This window comes from Bombina bombina, chromosome 5, assembly GCF_027579735.1.
Source record: "Bombina bombina isolate aBomBom1 chromosome 5, aBomBom1.pri, whole genome shotgun sequence".
In the NCBI taxonomy this organism is placed as follows: Eukaryota; Metazoa; Chordata; class Amphibia; order Anura; family Bombinatoridae; genus Bombina; species Bombina bombina.
In genome coordinates this window covers 319,693,644-319,699,780 of record NC_069503.1, presented here as the reverse complement: position 1 = coordinate 319,699,780, position 6,137 = coordinate 319,693,644, and positions in this window count along the sequence as shown.

Below are 6,137 nucleotides of genomic sequence, written 5' to 3'. Positions count from 1 at the left end.
AAGATGATAAATCTTCTCAGAGTGCATCCAGTCACCACATCAAATATATATACGATGCACTGTAATTCACACATCTTCACTAAATTTTTTGCCTCTGTTTGGGGGGGTTCAAACCGGGCGAAGCCCCCCTTGTAAACCTCATTCCCCAAAGTTAACTTGGGGTGAATGCCAGAGGATCGGCGCGCCGCCTTCCTTGAACCCTCAGACAAAGGCAAAAAAAAGTGTAGATGGGGGAATTACATTACATCGGGCTTTACCCTCAGCCGCTTGGGTAATGTCAGGTTTACCCAGGTAATCCTAGGATTACCAGGATTTCCGACTTTACCCGTAACATATATATATATATATATATATATATATATATCTGTGTGTACATATCTATGTGTATCTATCTATTTATATATATATATTACAAATAAAATATAGTTTAAGTCTTTGTGAAGAACAATCTGTCTTCATTTTTTGTTAGCACACCTTCAGTTTAGCACATCTCCAAGTTCACGCTCAAGTGAAAGCCAAGACCTTAGTTTTGTAGGACACTCCATTGAAGTCCTTTACATGGTGAAGGAATTTAGCGAGACCATACTATCAGCACTCCAGATGTTACCTATCTTTAATAAAATACATAGGGCCAGATTACGAGTTGAGGGCAAAATATCGCTTAAATGTCCTTATCGACTGCACATTATAAATTAAATTTTCTACCCAATGCAGCTTTATAATAAATGCACTTTACAACTTGTCTATGTAATCATAACGATATCTTCATCTTCACATAGTTTAACATTGACATTACAAAGAAGTCTTGTCCTCTAGTTGGTGGTGGTGTAAAATATGCTTTTGGAAGTGGAATATATAATTTAGTGCATAAGAAAATAAGTAATACAAATGTGTATCTTTTATTGTTTATGTGGTTTGTCTAAAAATTATACAGTTATTTACCCAAGCACTGTATTGTTTTGTTCAACATGTTTATCTTGTAATATACAAATCCTTAAATAAACAATATATATTGATTTAATTGATTGTATTATGTCCTGCAAACCAAATTGTACAGTGAATGTCAAAATTTCAAATTATATAGCAAAATGTGTCCATGAAAAATATCCAATATATTTTTAAAACAATTTTAATATGTTTTTGTTTTTTAATAGAAATACATCAAATACCTATGTTCTTCACTTTGAAAATTATATATACGTGTATATATATCTATATATCTATATATATATATATATATATATATATATATATATATATATATATATATATATATTATTTTATAAAAATGTATGCAAATATTTATATTTTTTTTATATATATATATATATGGAAATCAGGAGACAGCACTCACTGGTCTTGACAATACTGGATTTATTCAGTGACGTTTCGGGGAATACACCCCTTCATCAGACAGGGTCTGATGAAGGGGTGTATTCCCCAAAACGTCACTGAATAAATCCAGTATTGTCAAGACCAGTGAGTGCTGTCTCCTGATTTCCATATTCTACACCATATTCTAGAACCCTGGCATTTGGAACTAAAGTATTAGTGAGAGTGCACCTGCCAATACCTGCTATATATATATATATATATATATATATATATATATATATATATATATATATATATATATATATATATATATATAGGAAAACATCAAGCAGGGGATTTGCTCACACAATAAACTTCCAACTTCTGGGGTGCTCTGGGTAGGAAAAGTAAACAAATTAAATAAACAGATTGCGCACTCTCCGCTGTGAAAACACAAACTTCTTTAATTGAACTGTGACGTTTCGGGGTAGTTAGCCCCTTCCTCAGACAGATAACCGAAACGTCACAGTTCAATTAAAGAAGTTTGTGTTTTTCCAGCGGAAAGTGCGGGACCTGTTTATTTAATTTATATATATATATATAAATTAAAAACAACATTTTCTTATAAGTGAAGACCATAGAAAATAGTATATGTCTATGGGGAAAGGGAGTTGTTAGCGAGCCTGAGTATTTCGCTTGAGTGATAACTTTATACTTTCAACTTGCATAATACCAGAGCAAACATATGAGTGCTATTAATTTTCCTTGAACAGTTCTAATTTTTTTGCAATCCACTTAAATGGATAATTGAGAGAAAAAGAGGAAAACCTGGGCAACATAAGTCTGCACATTTTAAAGTTGCATTGTAGTAATTTTTTGTTTCATCTAAAAGAGAATAAATGTATTACAGTATTTTTTTATTCAGTGCACGTGCCTAAATAAGACACCATTTTCTCCAAGCTTGAGGTAGCAAGTAGGGATTGGCGAATGTGTAAATTTTCGAATTTCGAATGTAGAACGAATGTTATTACCGAAATTCGAATTCTAAATCCGAATGTCGATAAGAACGAATATTCTTAAAAATTCAAAAATCGAATGTTATTTACAGTTTTCGAATGTCACTTTCGAATTCGAATGTTTATAATTATATCGAATGTCCACATTCGAAATTTCGAATTTAACATTCTATTTAACAAATACTATTCAGAAGTTCAATAGTTCATGTGGTAGGAATCTAGTAAATTGATACATAATAGATACAAATATATAATTTCGAATGTTTCCATATAGAATATTGCATAATTCGAATATTACATTTAAAGAAAGCATTAGAAATACTATTACAAACATATAAATTCGAATTTTTCGAATTCGAATATTGCATAATTCGAATATTACATTTAAAGAAAAAGCATTAGAAATACTATTACAATCTAAATTCCAATTTTTCGAATTTGAATACACGTATTGCATAATTCGAATATTACATTTAAAAAAAAAGCATTAGAAATACTATTACAATCTAAATTTGAATTTTTCGAATTCGAATATTGCATAATTCGAATATTACATTTAAAGAAAAATCATTAGAAATACTATTACAATCTAAATTCGAATTTTTCGAAAAGAATATTTTCGAATGTAATCGTAAAATTCGAAACCGAACATTCAAAAATCAAATGTTAGAATGTTATGTAAACATTCGAAATTCGATTCGAACGAACGAATGTGTTAAAATTCGTGCCGTTTTTCGAATGTTGCGAAACATTCGCCCATCCCTAGTAGCAAGCTCTTCTTAATGTTGTGGGAGTTGTTCTTAGCAGCCAGTTAAAATGATTAAAGGGACATTAAACACCTCTTTTCTGTGTAAAATAATGTGCTTGTCCTACACTCCCTAGCAGCAAATTCTGTAACCAAAGTTTTCAAAATGCTGCAAATCAAATACCTGGTCTAAGAAATTTGTAGCATTTTGAAAGCCTAGGTTATAGAATTTGCTTTTTTACCTCTTTAGGGAGAGTGGGACAAATAATGTTGTTGTTTTTACACAAAACGAAGAGATATACATTTAAGAAGTCATCCACTGATGATGCAGTATTCATTTTAAAATAGCTTTTACATAACATTTTTAAGGGAAACCAAAAAAATGTCAGCCAGTAATAGATGATCTATCAAATGCATATTATAAACTGAGACATTTAAAGGGATGTTAAACACCTTGTAATTACAAGACATTTCTGTTGTCTAGCTAGAGAATAACATATCCACCAAGTCTAAATGTTTTTTAAAAAACAAATTAACATCTTGTTTGCTTTGATTGTTTTATGATTATGAAACTTCACCCACTACTTAGCTTATTTGTAGAAGTCAATCTAGGGTTAAAGGGACATTATACACAGAAAAAAATGTGGGTTATTTAAATAAAACATTCAAAGAAGTTAGTTTGTAATTGACATGTATTAAAAATGTTGCTTCTAAAGCTTCTAAAAATGATGATAAACCTTGCAGGGCTTTCACTGCATATAAATATGTATGTCATACACAGCAGCTAGAGAGCAAGGGTTTCCCCCTCACTCCCTAACTAGTTTCTTTACAGCCAGCCCCCTCACGCTGGAGCTGTCTTAGTATGTAATGGGGAAGCATTAGAAAAGCTGCAAATATAAACTAACAGCACTCAGTAGATTCTCCATCTCTGTTCCACTGTGCAGGGATCTCACTCCCCCTCTCTCTTCACCGTTACTACTGCATTTTGCAGACACCAAGCTGAACATTTTACACACAGCTCTGTAAAATGATCTCAGGATCATGTTTTTTCACAGAGTTGTGTGTGAAATGTTCAGCTCACTTAGGTTAACCCTTATCCATCTTATATGTGAGCAATTTGTTGTCTACAGGCTGCCCGTTTTCTGGACCACTATGATTTATGCAGTACAATCAACTTTGTTGTCAGCAGGATTAACCTAAGTGAGCTGACCATTTCACATTCAACTCTGTGAAAGATGATCCTGGGATAGTTTTACAAAGCTGTGTGTGAAATGTTCAGCTCAATGTCTGCTGAATACCGTAGTAACGGAGAGGAGAGGGGGAGTGAGATCCCTGGACAGTGGAACAGAGAGCTCCAGCATGGGGGGCTGACTGTAAGGACACTAGTTAAGAAGTGAGGGAAAACCCCTTGCTCTCTAGCTAGTGTGTATGACATACGTATTCATATGCAGTGAAAGCTTTAGATGCAAAATAGCTAATACATGTCAAGTACAAAATGTTATTTTCTTTGAACTCTTTAATGAGTGTATAATGTCCATTTAAGTCTGCAGACAACAAGGCTAGCCACAGTCATATTGTTAGTATATAGAAGATTGCTTTGCAGTTTATTTGCTAAAGCTAATTAGGGAAATATATGAAGTAGGGCAGCCTGGGGAATTCAGCATGGTCCATTTTCGACTCTAATCATTAAAAAAATGTTCAATTTTCAGAGCTAAACTACAAAAAAAAGTTGGCAGAATAAATATTGAAACTATAGTGAAAATGTGTTTTACTATGCATTATTAAAATTTTATATTAAAATCTCATGCCTAGATTTAGAGTTCTGCGTTAGCCGTCAAAACCAGCGTTAGGGGTTCCTAACGTTGGTTTTGGCCGCCCGCTGGTATTTAGAGTCAGTCAGGAAAGGGTCTAACACTCACTTTCCAGTCGCGACTTTTCCATACCGCAGATCCCCTTAAGTCAATTGCGTATCCTATCTTTTCATTGGGATCTTTCTAACGCTGGTATTTAGAGTCTTGGCTGAAGTGAGCGTTAGAAATCTAGCGACAAGACTCCAGCCGCAGAAAAAAGCCAGGAGTTAAGAGCTTTCTGGTCTAACACCGGTTCATAAAGCTCTTAACTACTGTGCTCTAAAGTACACTAACACCCATAAACTACCTATGTACCCCTAAACCGAGGTCCACCCACATCGCCACCACTCTATTAATTTTTTTTAACCCCTAATCTGCCGACCGCACACCGCCGCAACCTACATTATGCCTATGTACCCCTAATCTGCTGCCCCTAACATCGCCGACCCCTACATAATATTTATTACCCCCTAATCTGCCCCCCCAACGTCGCCACTACCTACCTACAATTATTAACCCCTAATCTGCCGACCGGACCTCGCCGCTACTCTAATAAATGTATTAACCCCTAAAGCTAAGTCTAACACAAACACCCCCCTAAATTAAATATAATTTTATTCTAACGAAATAAAATAATTCTTATTAAATAAATTAATCCTATTTAAAGCTAAATACTTACCTGTAAAATAAACCCTAATATAGCTACAATATAAATAATAATTACATTGTAGCTATTTTAGGATTAATATTTATTTTACAGGCAACTTTGTATTTATTTTAACCAGGTACAATAGCTATTAAATAGTTAATAACTATTTAATAGTTACCTAGTTAAAATAAGTACAAAATTACATGTAAAATAAATCCTAACCTAAGTTACAATTAAACCTAACACTACACTATCAATAAATTAATTAAATAAACTATCTACAATTATCTACAATTAAATCAACTAAACTAAATTACAAAAAAACCCACTAAATTACAAAAACAAACACTAAATTACAAAAAATAAAAAAAGATTACAACAATTTTTAACTAATTACACCTACTCTAAGCCCCCTAAAAAAATAAAAAAAGCCCCCTAAAATAAAAAAATGCCGTACCCTACTCTAAAATAAAAATGTTACAGCTCTTTTACCTTACCAGCCCTTAAAAGGGCCTTTTGCGGGGCATGCCCCAAATAATTCTGCTCTTTTGCCTGTAAAAAAA